We start from the raw sequence: 17,008 nt of genomic DNA on the forward strand, positions 1-17,008 counted from the left end.
TACTTCCGATGTTTAAGCCTATCAAATCACGTCTGATTGACTTCAAATTTTGCACACAAGTCATATTCGACATTATGGACCTACTCCAACTTTCGAAATCGGATTCCGACCCCGATATCAAAAAGTCCACTTCCGGTCAAACTTCTCAAAAACCTTCAAATTTCTATCTTTAGCCAAATGGCTCCAAAATGCTCCACGGACATCCGAATTCACTTCCGATCGCGCTCCCAACTCCAGAATCACCATACGGGGCTACTCCCAAACTTGGAATCCCAAATGGACATCGATAACACTGAAATGCACTTCAACCCAAACTTATGAAATTTTTTCTAAAATGCTAACTTCCACAATATGCACCAAAATGCTCCCGGGTCACCCAAAAACCCGATCCGGGCATACGCCCAAGTCCGAAATCATCATACGAACCTACTGGAACCTTCAGGTCCCGATTCCGAGGTCGTTTACTCTGAAATCCAATCCTAGTCAATTCTCTCAACTTAAAGCTTTCGGAAATGAGAATTTCCTCTCCAAGTCAACTCCAAACTTCCCGAAATTTAATTCCGACCACGCGTACAAGTCATAATGCCTGAATTGAAGATGCTCATGGCCTCAAACTGCTGAACGGCGCGCTAGAGCTCAAAACGACCGGTCGGGTCGTTACATCCTCTCCCACTTAAACATACGTTCGTCCTCGAACGTGCTAGGAACTGTGCTGGGGTTGTCTGGAATCACTGCTTAATACCTCGTGCACCTACCCGTGCTACCACAACTCAGTTGGGCATATCAGCTCGATCAAATCTAAAGATAACCTCTTTCATTTAGGCAAATAAGCCTTGGAGCCCAGTTTCAATATCCGAAATTCTCTGCCATGCCTACTTTCAACATATGGACACCATATCAATCACCACACGCTGTACCAGAACATGACTGCACACCCTTGCTGAATTCACACCATGCACCCCATCATTCGCAAGACCATAATAACACTCTCTGATCATAATAGTCGATATTTCCCGAATCTGATGCTCACAATGCACCCCATGACATATATAAGTCATGTTCCAACTCTCGCAATGCCGCCACGACGGAAGGGATGTGTAGAAATTCATAACCGACTGCCGAATCAACGATTCATAGGGTTTATATTCCTGTCGAGAACCATCACCTCTTTCTGAACCAAATAATGGTCTTTGCTCCTTAATATACTTCATATATTCAGATCGCACTGATCCTAGATCCAGTAACCTTATCTTACTCTGTACGAACTGCTCAGGCAACAAGTCACCCCTGACATGACCAAAAGTCTCATATGATGCCACAACGTGCCAATAGGCTACCAACTCGAACGCGATACATAAGGAAAATGAACTCTAGAAGGGACTACTCAAATCATGCAACTAATATGAACTTTCCTCAGAAAATGGAGAAACAAAACACATAGAATAGAATATAAGGGACTGTAATTATCATCAAGCAGAATTGCTCATTACAACAAGATGCTGAATATCGGTCACAAGCATGCTAAGTGCATAATACCATCCCTGAGGGGACATATGGCGCCATAAGCCAACAAACTCAAGCACAACTGCGGTGCGATATATGTTCTGAAACTAAAGAGCCGTATTGCTCACATAACGCCATCGCTACGCGAAACCTCAACACATAAGAAATACCAAGCCGTTTCGCAACTCATACGGCACAACATAGCATTTTATGAAATAGCCGACGACGAATTAACACCCAACGTCCGAATACTCCTCTACAATGAGAGCTACGCTGAAATGAACACATCTTGCCTGATACAGAGCCCATATCCACATTTAAATCCATCCATAGACCTCAAGCTGATTCTGATCGCACCGAACTAGGCTAATAACCTTTCAAAGGTCCGTAGATACTCTCATTGCTCCTCATAACACATAAGGACAACCATCATAACCGGAGTAATCCTCCACAGTCGACAACCCAATAAACTGTGTGCCCTCCAGGCATAAATCCTTAAGTCAATGACATCGCTACAATTTCATACTTGATTTAACTCTTCAATCAATCAAGTGGCGACATGCCACACTAATGCTACCTTTCCGTGGGCACACTCCCACAACCTTCCGTAGCAAATAACAGATATGTACATCTAACTCACCGGTCACGCTAACGCTAAAAAGCGATCAAGAATCCTTAACCAGGATGCAAAGCCTTTTTCCACAAACATCGATCTCAGGTGACGCTGAAGACAATACCAACTTACTTCAAACATCGAAACTACTTTCCTGCTCATCCGAGCTCGTGACATTCTTGTCAACACCGAACTGTAACTTTGACCCTCACTTCAAATTTCATACCACTCACTGCACCCAACACGCCAATATACGATAGAACACGATTTTCATCATAACTCCGGAACCACTAATAGATTAACACTTCATCGTATAAAAACTTTCACTTAACTCACTTCAGGAGGACCATAGCAACACACAGGTGAATTCTCATAACCGTAGAATATGAAAATCTCTAAGTAGTGGTCTAAGCTACCAAAACCCTTTCGAAGTCCGCCTACGCATAGCAGGCCATAGCAGTAGAGTACTTTTGAATAACATCAATTACGACGGCCGACAAGCCTCGCACGTGCCGCCATAATTCACTTGCATAACTCAATTGCGCTAAAGGAACTGATCGCTGCCACAAATATGCCAATTCAACTATGGCTAATCAATCTATCTTCTTCCAATTTATTCTTGATTGCCTTAGAAATAATAATACTCCATCCAACACATAGCATGCTCCATCCGCACTCATCCCGAGTGACCCTGAATCACGAGACCATGCCGTCTCAAACCCCATGAACCATTTCATACCTCCTGAGGGCTACACTGCAAGTCAAAACATAATAGAACATTCTGTGCCCCTTCTTATAAGCTGCTACCAAGCTTGATTCTTAATCGTACGTATAGGCTCGAAATCACTAGGCACTACGCTTTGCCCCTTTGAATCCACTAGGAACATTACTGAGAGCCAACCGCTCTGACTTGGCCCCGAATATAATCAATTCCATAAATCTTCTAGCACATGAATACCCCCTCGACGAAGCACCCGGCAGAATCTCTTTCCTGGAAATCCGCATCCATACAAGGCATGAATCTTGAATTCTTCCCCAAGTCTGAATATGAGCCAATAAGGCCAACCGTAGCACACCTTTAACAATTCATTTGCTCAATTTACCACTTATGTTCCTTTCCTGTAGCTGAAATAACCCATCAATATGCTAATAATCATAAACCTCGCAAGTAGTTAACCAGGCAATCTTTAATCATAGGCGGTGGGACTCTCCCACTTAGCCTGAAGCCATTATAACACAAATTCCGGAATTCACAGGGATCCTTTATCTCTTGTTGACATAACCTTCAATCAACCGCCAAAATTCTCGGAATCTTTCTGTAAAACCCTCTTGTTATACTCTGAATCATCAACCACGTTCACACGACCGATCTCTTTGCTGTATAGCCAGTAGAATTCTTCGCAAAAGCTTCGCCAACCATGCGACCGCCGTCCTGCTCACTGAAGACATACCGCCTGTGGAATCTACGTGCCGACGTCTTCCAACAATGCTACGCGGGGCGCAATCACCACGACGTTAATGACCCATCCTGAGTCCAAGCTCACTCTCTAGCTGTACGAGTCCATTCATCCCTCGTGGACATCAATTAAGTGTGCGGCAACATCCTTCCAATTCAAAGTTACATTGTATCCTTCTTCATTTCAAGTAGCTCCTTTCCGTTATATCAAATCTCCTGCCGCATAATGGCACACACTTCAAATAACTCCGTAGGCCCAAATCACCAATCACAAAAATTCCCAAACCACTCCAAACTCTCCCACTTTGGCGAAACTCACCCCTTTAGTCGACTACTCGACCCTTACTTCTTATACCTGGCCTCCTAGAAATTTAACCACTGCCCGACACTTCTCACATGTCCTTCCTCATCCTTTGTTGCTCAGTTGTTGCCTTAAATAAAATCTATCTTCGTAGCACTTGAACCCACAACTGCTGCTAACTTTAAACCTTTCCGAAGATCATCTTTCTCGAACCATCGACATTAGAAATACTGATTCCATCCTGAACCACCGCACCCCATGATATCTAACAGCCGCATCTTTAACACTATTACACAATATCTTACCTCAAAGGCGAATTGTAGAAGATCGTAACACCGGCGAACTAAGTACTTTCAATTAGGATGACGACACCTCCTTATAGAAGAAAACTCCACCACGCTTGCAAATACCAAGTCTCGTTACTCCACCAACCCACATCTGACCATTCTTAGTCCGTTTACCTTTCCCCTGCCGAGAATAAAATGCCGAATCTCTAGATCATGCACTGAGTAAACCTCCCTTCAAGTCATTCACTGCCCCGACATGTAAGCAAACATCCTACCATCATATCAATACTGCAGAACAATCGTTCATAGCATCATGGCAACTTGTGCCTAGCCTCAGAGCTCTCAGAAGTACCGCTACTGAGCTGAAACGACAGCACATCCGTCCACAAGGCGACGATAATAGCTCAGACAACTATGCGGTGAGAAAGATCACGCACCAAATTGGTAGTACCATTACAATTCTTCAATTCTCAATTTATAACAAGCGGTTCGCGTCGCATAAGATTGAATAGGAAGGAATTAAAGGCATAGCCTCCAGGGATCAAATCGCACGATGGGAATCAAGAAGGGAAGTACTCCTAACAGTCCTGCAGCCTCCCGAGGATAAGTACAGACGTCTCTGTACCGATCCGCGAGACTCTACAAGACTTGCTCATGACTCGTGAGACCTACGGGAACCTAGTGCTCTGATACCATGTTGTCACGACCCAAAATCCACTAAGGGTCGTGATGGCGCCGGACACCACCGTCAGGCAAGCCAACCAAATTACTTAATTAAATTCTAGTTTTAATACTCTTAAAATCCATGATTTTCCTCCAAATTTACAAATAAAAAGATAATCGCTTCAATTCAAATTAGATGATAAGCAATTAATACAAAATACTTCATAACCATCCCAGAACCCGGTGTCACAAGTGCATGAGTATTTTCTAAGAATTTGAATAAAGTACAACAACTGTCCGGAACACAAATGGGCAGAAAGTAAATACAATTCTGAGAGAGACTATACTAGCTGCGGGTCGCCTCGAGGAAATACAACTCACCTAGTCTCCGGTTCGCCCGTGCTGCTACGCCCAATGGGCCAATAGAAATACCTGTACCTGTGCAACAAAATGCACAACAAGTGTAGCATGAGTACAAAAACAACGTGTACTCAGTAAGTATCCCGCCTAATCTCAAAGAAGTAGAGACGAGATGGCAACTTCGGCACTTACTAATGGTCAAGTAATAATATTATTAAAGAGATGACTCACGAATTTATTAAGGACAGCAGTAGATTCAAATGAATTGCTAAACAGGTAAAAGTTCCTTTTTATTAAAAGTCTCCGGATTCATAATCCATTAATTAACAATTATCTCAAGTCGGGAAGAGCAGATATTAGTGTCAACAAATATCAAGGCAAGCAATACAAGCATGTGCAACTCATGCCGAGGTCGTACGACTCGATCCAACAATATTTAAACTGTGCACTGCCAGAGGGTCGAATGGCGTGAACTATAGGTGCATCTATTTAATCTACCGAGGCGTTCGGCCCGTTCCACAATAGATAAACACAGTTAGCCAATCAAATCAATAATTCATCAAGGAGAAAATATTCAGGAAAAGGCAAGTTTCTCCTTTAAAAGTCAGAAATGATATCTAGCCCTTTTTAGAAATTCATTTACACGTTCGATATGTTTTAAGCATTTTAAGTTTGTCAACAAGGTTGCAAGTGTTACAAGAAAGCATGCTTTTGGGCCCTAAACTACCCGGACTAAAGCATAACAGTAGCTACGCACGGACTCTCGTCACCTCGTGCGTACGTAGCCCCCGCAAATAGGAGCACATAACCAATTAACTCACCTATGGGGACAATTCCCTTTTACAATGTTAGAAAGGAGACTCACCTCGCTCCAATGTGCACTTCCAACACCAAGAATGAGCCCGAACCCTCAAATTGGAGCCGAACGATTCAAAACTAGATAAACGAGGTAGGAACTAGTCAATATAAGCTTACAAGATCATATTCTAACTATTTAAGCAATTTTCCACCCTTAAACACAATTTTCCTAAGACTCGACCCTGGGCCCACGTGCCCGGATCCTAAATTTTTCAAGGGAAGTTGTTCTTCATAACCCAAGGATCAATAATATATGATTTCTAATTCATTTCATCACAAAATTTCGTGGTCAAATTCAACTCTTATCAAAACCCTAGGTTTTTGCTCTAACCTCATGATTTCTCCTTAATACTAGTGTTTAATCTACCTAAGACATAAGCATTAAACTAGAAATAGGTAGAACAAACTTACCTCAAGATGCTAGGTGAAGGTCTTCTCCCAAAAGCTCTAAAATCGCCCAATGTAGGAATGAAAAATAGCAAAAGAATGGACTTAGAACCCGTAATAAATGAGCTCACTGCCTCAGCGTTTTCCGCATCTGCGGTAAGGGGACCGCATCTGCGGTCCCGCATCTGCGAGGATTTGGCCGCATTTGCGGTCGTTGTCCAAAGGGCTGGGGCCACTTCTGCGGCCTTGGAGCCGCTTCTGCGGTTTGAGAGCCGCTTCTGCGGTTTGGCCTGTCCTTCCTTGGGCCGCATCTGCGATAGGTGGACCGCATCTGCGGTCTCGCACCTGCGGTCCATCAACCGCAGGTGCGGTTAGGACAGAAGCAGCAGCTTCAGCACTTTTCAAAATTCCATTTTCGATCCGTTAAACACCCGAAATCCACCCGAGACCCCCGGGAACCCAACCAATCTTACCAACCAGTCCCAAAACACATTACGGACTTGCTCGAGGCCTCAAATCATATCAAGCAACGCTAAAACCACGAATCGACCTCCAATCCAAGCTTTATGAACTTTAGAATTTCAAACTTCTACTTCCGATGTTTAAGCCTATCAAATCACGTCCGATTGACTTTAAATTTTGCACAAAAGTCATATTCGACATTACAGACCTACTCCAACTTTTGGAATCGGATTCCGACCCCGATTTCAAAAAGTCCACTTCCGGTCGAACTTCTCAAAAACCTTGAAATTTCTATCTTTAGCCAAATGGCTCCAAAATGCTCCACGGACATCCGAATTCACTTCCGATCGCCCTCCCAACTCCAGAATCACCATACGGAGCTACTCTCAGACTTGGAATCCCAAACGGACATCTATAACACTGAAATGCACTTCAACCAAAACTTATGAAATTTCTTCTAAAATGCTAACTTCCACAATAGGCGCCAAAATGCTGCCGGGTCACCCAGAAACCCGATCCGGGCATACGCCCAAGTCCGAAATCATCATACGAACCTACTGGGGCCTTCAGGTCCCGATTCCGAGGTTGTTTACTCTGAAATCCAATCCTAGTCAATTCTCTCAACTTAAAGCTTCCAGAAATTAGAATTTCCTCTCCAAGTCAACTCCGAACTTCCAAAATTTAATTACGACCACGCGTACAAGTCATTATGCCTGAATTGAAGCTGCTCATGGCCTCAAACTGCTGAACGGCGCGCTAGAGCTCAAAATGACCGGTCGGGTCGTTACATATCCTTTGCCAACTGTCACTCTTTTATTGATCCACGTGTCTTGGTATATCATCACATACTTAATTCAGTATATTAACTTGATTTTCCCAATACAGATAGTCCCCCCACTTGCCATTTATACAATCAATTGAATATTTGGGAAGTGGATTTCATTAAAGCGGGAATTTTTGCAGCCATTATACCTTCTTTAGAACTGACGCTTTATATGTCATTTCCATTTAATGCTCGTGACACGTGGCATCCTTTAATTGAGTCTGCAACTCTTCAGCGTCTTTTAGGACTTTTTTGCGGCTGCACCAACCACGAAGTGACAGTTTTCATTATGACTCCCCCATCATTACCTTTTTTGTTTGACGGTTGCTTCTGAGTATAAATATAACCTTCGTCTTGTCTTTCTTATAAAAGTTTCTTAACTTTGAATATTCATTTTCGTCTTCTTCCTTGTTCAGCCATGTCTTCTTCAAATCCTGATCCTCGTAAAGTTCTTATTGTAGATAAACTTCCTCTTGCTCCAACTAGGAGCAGAAGAGGAGGTAGGTTACATAGCTTAGGATCCATTCGAGGTTCGCTTTCATCTTTACCTAGTTCCACTCCTCCTTCTTCTTCTACAACCAGGGGTTCTCTTCCACACAGAGCTTCTTCTAAAAGCAGAGATTCCAACGAACCAGTTCGTGAACCCTTAGTAGATGAAATTGTCCCCTCTGAACTTTCTTTTTATTCTGATAGGGAATCAATTAGAAATCAGGTTTCCTCTGTGTCCTCTCTTGATCGTCCTGATGTCTATCCTTCTCAAACTACCGAAGGTTTAATCTCTGTCGTTCGTAGAGATTGCCATTGGAAATCTGACTTCCCCATCATAATTCCTAAGGCAAATCAAAGAATCGCATCCTACATGACTGGATTTTCTTTCGTGTATACATATCCTTTTACACTGAATTTTAAACCTCCCATTGGTCCTGTTATCATTGAGTTCTGTCATTTTTTCAATATTTGTCTTGGACAAATTGGCCCCATAGTTTTGAGGGTTGTTGCTTGCCTAAGGCATTTAACTAGCTTGGCCAATTTGCCTTTTACCTTTTTTTCATCTGATCCACTTCTACTCCCCTAAGTTATTCCGACATGGATTTTACTTTGGTAGCGAGGAGTAAGATAGTTTTAGTCAGTCCTGAGGATGATAAGGGCCGTGGATGGTATGCCAGATTTGTTGCTGCTCCTACTGTAGGGTTAGTAGGTGAAGAAAATACTCCATTCCCTGAAAAGTGGAATTTTGCACGTAAGTTTGCCTCTGCAACTTTTTATTCTTCTTTTTCACTTGAAGGAGTTTGTTTTTCTCGTGACTGCCTAACTTTCTCTTTTTCTCTTCTTTTTTTTTAGCAACCGTGGGAACTGTTGACGAGATTCTCGATTTCCATGGTTGGGTAGAGAAATTATTGACTGTTGCTCCGATGGAAGGTAGATCTTGGAAAAAACTTTCTCACAGGTTTAGGTTAATACTCATGGTAAATGCTTTACTGCTTTTCCCTTCTTTTTTTTATTCTTCACTTAGAATGTATTTGACCCTTCTTTTTATCAAGGTTTCCTATTCGTGGGGTAAGTGCCGATTCTATCTCAGCTTCCAAACTTTCTTTGGCAAGGGCTCAGGAGATAATTCTGAGTTCTTCATGGAAAAGGAAAGCTGACAAACCCTAGGATTCTGAAGAGGAAAAGGAACGAGATGAGGGTTTCTTGATTAAAAGGCCGCATATTAGAAGACGCGTTATTTCAGATGATGAAGTTACTCCTCCCCGTTCTATCCCCGTGACCGAGTCTGTTGAAGCCACCTTAGTGAGCTCAGAAGATAATACTCCTATGGCTGCTCGTGGCTCTGATAAACAATTTTTTTTCTCGTGGGTTTTATTGTGAAAGTTTTTATTTGGTGTCTGATGAAGTACCTCTTGCCTCCTTTCCCGCGTCTGTTCCCATGGACCATTCTTTGCCAGTTTTTACTGCTACTGGTTCTGCTCCTCCTCAAGCTATTATGACTTCCTCTACAGTCCCCGCTACTAATGTTTCTCGAACCGAAGTTGGTTCTTCAAGTGGAGGTAGAGTGATGAAACAAATTACCATTGAGGTCCCTGCTGAAGGTAATCTTCTAAAGAAGTCAGGTCAAGCTGACGTGTGGTTGAAACCCCTCATCGGTCCAGTTGAAAAATCCAAGCTAGAAAGTCATAGTTCTCTGACTTGGATGAATGATATCGTGCACTCATAATTGAAGGTATAAATTTCTTTTTATATATATACCATTTTTCTTTTACTAAGATTCTTTTGTATACCTTTTTTTTTCTTTAGATCAATCTCGTCAGCACGGAGATGATGAAAAGGGTTTCCCAGACGAAACAATTGATGCATGATTTCCAGGTCGAGGCAGACAATTGGAAAGAGCAGTATAACAGTCTCTAGCTTGAAATGGAGGTTTTAAAAGAAAGCAAATGTACCTTAGAGCAGCAGTTGAAGGTTGTAACTTCAAAGTTGGCCGTTGAGAAGGCTTCTAACAATCAGGCAGGCAAGGATAGAAATTTCCTCGAGTCATCATTTGCTGAACAACTCTCTAAAGCCTCCGAAGAGATCAGAAGCTTGAAGGCCTTGTTGAGTGAAAAAGAAGCTTATGCAGGTGATCTTGTTCAAACACTTACTCAGACCCAAGAAGATCTTCGTGTGTCTTCTGATAAGGTCAAATTTTTGGAGAGTTCACTTGCTCCTTTGCAATCTTCTTATGATACTGCCTTGGCTGAAAAGGAAGAACTTAAGAATGAAATTGACCAATGGGAAAGAGATTATGAGGCTCTTGAAGATAAAGCAGTTGTTGAAGTGAGTTGGGCTATTTTAAACACACGCCATCATACCCTTGTAGAGGCTAGCCAAGAGGGTTTTAATTTGGATGCTGAATTAGCTAAGATAAAAGAAACCATTGAGAAAACTCAGCAAGGCCAAAGTTTTCCTTCTCCCATGGCTGATACTCCTGAGTATGTTGAAGCTAATATTGGTGCGGTGGATATCCCAGCTCCTTCAGACCAAATCGAGCCTTCTGTTGCTGATGATGCCATTTTAGACCCTTCTTCTGCTCAATTTGACTCCTTTTTTTTCTTTCTTGGTGGAATTTGTGGTTTTACCCCTGGTCCCATTTGGGGTTTAAGTTTTTGATGATGACAAGTCCCCAAATCGTTTCGGGGCATTTTGTAAAAAAAATGACAATCAGTTTATGACTAAGTTCATACTTAGTCTAAACTTAATATTATAAAGTTTTCGTTTCAACTTAATTCTCTTGAGCTTCAGTTTTACTCTTTTTGCCTTGTGTTATTTTTTATATAAGTTCAAGGTCTTGCTTTTTAATTTGTGGGTTTTCGTCTTACCCTTTTTGCATTTTTTTTCAAAAAAAATGCTTTATTGACTTCATGCATCTTTGAATCAAACATGAATTTATAAAAGAGGGCCCTTTTATATACGACACTTAATGATGAAGACGTCTCAACTTCATAATGGTGTGAATATACGAAAAAAAATAGGAACACACATGTTTCTTGAAATAACTTTGATAAAGTTTTTATTTGAACTTTGTCAAGTTTAAATAACTTCTTACATGTATTTAAATATCTTCTATTACTTTTCCATAACTGTTTTCTTTACAACAGGTTTACCAAAAAGAAAGAAAATCCAAAGGTTTCTTTATGACCCATGGCTAAATACTGCCTTTAACCTAGACATAATAAGATTTCGAAATCTATATGAAAGTTTTTTGATAGGCTTGTGTTATTGGCTCGTGACTTTGCTCAGAACTTGACATTTGATGAGTAAACTTTTTGGGCTTGACTTGAACTTTAATTGTTTTCAGTCTTCTTTGCCTTCTTTATACATATATTGTATGTATATTATATAGTCCCCCAAGTGTTTGAGCTTTGAAGTAAGAAATCTCGAGCACTTGATTATTGCTTCCATGCGGTCCTTTTTCCTGAAAAGGAAAAACATACGGGACTCGGAGGTACGATTTTAGATGAAGACTACTTAACCCATTAAATTTCCATCAGAATAGTTGTAACCCTAGACCGGGAATTATGTTCTTTCCGCGTGTCTTTCAGGTCGTAATTCATCATTTAGTGCGGGCTAGCTTTTTGCCTATCATCTAAAATCGTTAGTAAAATTTTAATAATTCAAAAATAAAAATTGTTAATGGAGATACCTGCCCGTGGGTATTTCTTTTCCTTAGAAATAGTATCTCTTCAGATGAATAACATTTCAGTTTGAAGGTAGAATCTTGCCATCCAATGTTTCAAGCTCGTATGCACCTTTTTCCTGCGATACCATGAATCTTATAAGGTCCTTCCCAAGTTGGACTTAACTTTTCTGCATTAGCTGCCCTCGTGGATTGGAAAATTTTCTTGAGTACGAAGTTCCCAATCTTGAAGTATCTAAGATGAGCTTTCCGGTTATAATACCGCTCCATAACTTGTTTTTGTGCCGCCATCTGATAACTGTGATTTTAACACGTTTTATGACCATACTTGCCTATGCTTTATGTATGAATTGTCATAAAATAGACCCTGAATGCTTACAAAGTGCGCTTGATTGCAGGTCTGAGCGACAAGATGACAAAAGTCACGGCTCGAAACGGAGTGAAACCTGCTCAAGTGTCAAAAATCATTAAAGTGGGGACAAGAGGACCTAGCGCGGACCGCACTGATTTGCTGCGCGGGCGCGCTAGGAGATTCAGAGAGTATACATTTCAAGGGTTTCCATGTGCGGTCCGCTCTCCTTTCTACGCGGTCAGTGCTGGTGTCCACGCGGTCGCGCTTCATTGTTGTGCGGTCCGCGACCATTAGCCTGCGCGGCCGCGCTACCTCTTTGTGCGGTCCGCGTCCCCAGCTTCAGAAGTGAGTGATCGAAGGCCAAGACCCGTACGCGGCCGCATTGCATTTCTGCGCTGTCCGCGCCAGCCCCGCAGGGGTATTTTTGTCCAGTTTTTCTAGCTTAGTATAAATAGAATATTTTGTTATTTCTAGGTTAAGTTTTAGACATCAGATAGCAGCAGCACTCGTGAGACTCAAGTTTTAGCCTATTTTGGGCATTTTCATCTTGTTTTATCGTGGATTCTTGTAGATTAACATTCTAGTTAATTAATATGTTGACTTTATCTACTACTTCTTCAATTTCTGTTGCTATTATGTCTAGCTAAACCCATTAGCTAGGGTTGTGGCTCAACCCTAGTGTGGGTAATTAATGGGTGTGATTGCTTAATGCTTGAATGATGTTGGGTGTTTGCTATTTGGGTTAATTTTATGATTTAACTAGGATTTGGTGGTTGCAAACACTAAGTCTAGCTTAGTGGGTCTTGACTCTTCTTGAGAAAGAGTGTCTATGACTCCAAAATTAACCCAACAAGGAATTGGGATGGACCCATGAGAATGGTAGTCCCAATTAACGGGTTAAACCTCGAGAGAGTAATTACCCAACTTGAACCCTAAGTTGCTTGGGCTTGTTGGCCTACCCAATTGGTCTCGAGAGAGTCAATTGGGCAAAATCACTCTTTCTACCGAGAGGTGTGAGAGTGACTGCAATCGTGCAACGGTTATAGCATAAGCCCCATAATCATCATTCTTGTATTAGGAATCTCTACCCGTTAGTTGACCACCTAGGTAAATGCCACGACCCTAGTGTCTTTCTCTATCTTGCATACAACCTAGAATTAATACCTTAGCATAATTCAGTTATAATTAGTAGTTGTTAAATTGTAGTTGATAATCATAAAAACCCAAAAATGTTGGAAGATCAATTAGAAGCAAACACGCATTTCTAGACGAAGCAAATATCCAACTCCCTTTCTAGCTCCCTGTGGAAATTGACCCCGATACCACTATTGGGTAAAAGTATTAGCGCCCACTCTTCCTAAGGTCGAGTCCGCTGCGCGATTCACTTTTTGGCGCCATTGCCGGGGAGCTTACGGTGTTGACTATTTGTGTAGCTAGTTTTGTGTTTTTCTTCTCTTTCCTTCTTTTTACTAACTTTATTTGTGTCGATCCATCAGGTACACATGGCTCTAAACGGAAATGACCCTCTTGGCAATTCCTTGGCGGGGGAGGAGGTTGAAGATGTTGAGCAAGATGAGCTTCCGGTACCTCAAGTACCACGGAGAGGTAGAAATGCCAATGCTAATGTCCATGACAACAACCCTATTCCAGACCCTCCTCCGCCACTGCCAAGAGAGGTCCCAAGAGTTCTTCCTAATCAAGGGTACGCGAGTGCCATCGTTCCTCCCCGAATCCGGGCGGGGAACTTTCAAATCACAAATGTCATGTTGACCTTGCTCGAGCAAAGGGGATATTTTACGGGCGCCTCCGACCAAAATGCATACAAGCACTTGAAGGGGTTCGTAGATACTTGCTGGGGCAGCAAACAAACAAACGTGTCAGAGGATGCGTTGAGATTGAGGCTTTTCCCGTTTTCTCTTCGGGGCAAAGCGTTGGACTGGTTAGAAAGGTTACCAAATCATTCTATCACCACATGGGATGAATTGGCGGACAAATTTATTGCCAAGTTCTTTTCTCCAAGTCATATGGCGGCTCTTCGGGATGAGATTCTAGCCTTTAAGAAAATGCCAACGGAACCATTGCATGAGATCTGGGAGCGATATAGAACAATGGTGAAGGAGTGCCCTAACAACGATATGACTGAAGCGATGATCCAGCAGACTTTCTATAGGGGCATCAACACCACGAATCAATGCATTGTGAACCAAGTGGCCGGTGGGAACTTTATGAAACTTTCTTACCAAGAGGCATGTGACGTACTTGATGAAATGGCGGACACCTCTTCGGCATGGCAAAGCCGAGCGAATGTACCCCAAGGTGACCCCACGGTCATCCATTTGCACAAGGAGTTGAGTGATCATGGCCAAGCTATTGCCGAACTTACAACAACAATGAATCAGTTGGCGAAGGCGCAATTGCAACAAGTACAAAACCCGCGCCAAGTCAATGCAATGGAGAATGTTTCTATGCTAAAAAGGAGGCAAAGAGGGCAACAACAACCTCAAGGTAATGGTGAGCAGTTTGACAACAACAATGATGTTGGTGGTTATTCGAACAAGTGTTTTGATGATTAAAGTGAGGAATGCCAATATGTCCATAACTATCAAGGGAAAATGAAGGGAAAATCNTTTCTACAAATTTTACAATGACACAACATCTTCTTTCATGCTAGACATGTCTGTATGCTCTTTATATGTGATGGACTTCCCTTTAAATGGCTTTCAAATTTTGTGATTAGTTCAGTCTTCCTTCCGAATAGGACTGATTGATTTTCTTTCCTTGTTTGCTGATTTCCCTGTGATTCGACTTAAGTTAAAACCCTTCTCAGTTTTTATGACTTGGTTCATTCATGGATCAGTAATTATAAGATCCCTGACCTTTAATTTACTGGCTATTAACTGATTTTCTTACCTTATTTGTACAACCGTGTACTTCAAAATTCTGTCCTTAAATAACTTTTTATGTATTTGCCCCTAATTGCATGCTTTGCACAAGGGATGTTTATTTGACTTCTTCCCTTAAATAGTTTTCCCGTTTGAATCTAATTTCTTTAATTAAGGGAAGTCTTGTGTGATTGATTCTTAATTGATAATCAGTTCCTTAACTGTTCTCTTACCTTATTTCTGCTTGATTTTCACACTATAAAGGCATGGCTCTTTCATAAACTCACACATTCACAATCCTTCTGAACTCATACTCACACACAATAGTATTCTCTCTTGTCTGCACTGTGGCTTGTTTACAAGACCTACTGTTTTTCTCTATTTGTTTCTTTGAAACTGGTATGTCCTGATTTAAGCTTCAGCATCACAACAATGTGTTTATTTACAGCTTGTGTATCCATGTCTACTTAGTGTTTCTGTAGAGTTCAATATTTAAACTAGCATGCTGATTTCTTTCTGCTTGTTTCTGCGATGAATCCCTACTCCCCACCCCTTTATGTGTTTGAGCTATGGTTTAAGACATGGCAATATGTAAGTTATTGTCCATGAATTAAACTTGATCCTTTGGGATCCCAGCCTCTAAACAGTGTGTTCTAACAGGCTTATGGGTATGCTAGCACTCCCTATTGCTGGGTATGCCCACAGCCTGCTCTTGCCTCTTTCAATTTCCCTATTTCCCCTGTACCCCTATGTGTATTTATTTGTAACTGTTTCCCTTTCCCTTTCTCCCTTTCAGAACTCTGTTTCTGCACTTGCACTCTCTCTTAGTCTCTAAGTTCTGCCCCCCTCTTGTGAGCCTTGCCTTGGGACCTTGAGTTCCCTCTGAACTTGGAGACCTGATGGCTGGCCTTTCCACACTGAACTTGTCCCAATCTGATAATGCATTTGGGTGTGAGCATTGCCCGAAGTCCTTTTTGAGGCTCTTAGGGAACTTTGACACATCCAAATGGGAGAAAGGCTTTGGAACATGATCTCTTGGCGTTGGTTTACTTCATATTTCAGACAGGAAGTCTGAATCAGACTCTCCTTGGTTGTACTTTAATTTATGATGTATTTTTTTACTTTATTCTGGGCTGTAATAATTTGTAATGAACTCTTGGGGATGGCTAGTGAAAAAGGGAGGGATAACTATGTTTTCCCCCAACTTGATATACGTGTTTTTGTATGTCGCCTTAGAGTTTTTGCCTTTGAAACTATAACAAGCCTAATATCCCTTCCCTTTAGGATTAGTAGTCCTAACTGCCTCCTGGACTGATAGGATGGGGCGGGTAATAGCATGCAATAAGTGAACGAGACCATTCCGCGCTTTAATACCTTAACGGGATGGGAAAGGGTAGATATGGATATGATGACCACGCGATAACATCACGTGTAGCCCCTCACTGAGGAGTGATTACTGGATGCTGTGTTGGGTGATCCATATTATTTATAAACCTAGGACCCCCCCTTCCCTTTTGTTTCTTTGATTCTTTGCTTCTTTTTTTTTTCAAATTTTAAACTATTTCTCTAAGGAAAAAATCAGTATCCCTTTCGTTCTTTCTAACTTTGCTTATTTGTAACCATTATGTGAAAATCCCCTCTTACTTGAAGTTTTATTTGCCTATGTGTTATTCGCACTTAAGTCACAACAATAGTTTGGCCGGGAACCACACTAGTGGATCTTGAGGGGTGCCTAAAACCTTCCCCTTGGGATAATTTCAAGCCCTTACCCAATCTCTGGTTATTCAAATCAAACCCTTCTTAGTGTCCTAATGCACTTTAATCATTAGGTGGCGACTCTTCAATTCAAAACCCAATTCCCAAAAGGGAACGAGTTGTCTTCCCAAA

Source organism: Nicotiana attenuata, unplaced genomic scaffold, assembly GCF_001879085.1.
Source record: "Nicotiana attenuata strain UT unplaced genomic scaffold, NIATTr2, whole genome shotgun sequence".
NCBI lineage: Eukaryota > Viridiplantae > Streptophyta > Magnoliopsida > Solanales > Solanaceae > Nicotiana > Nicotiana attenuata.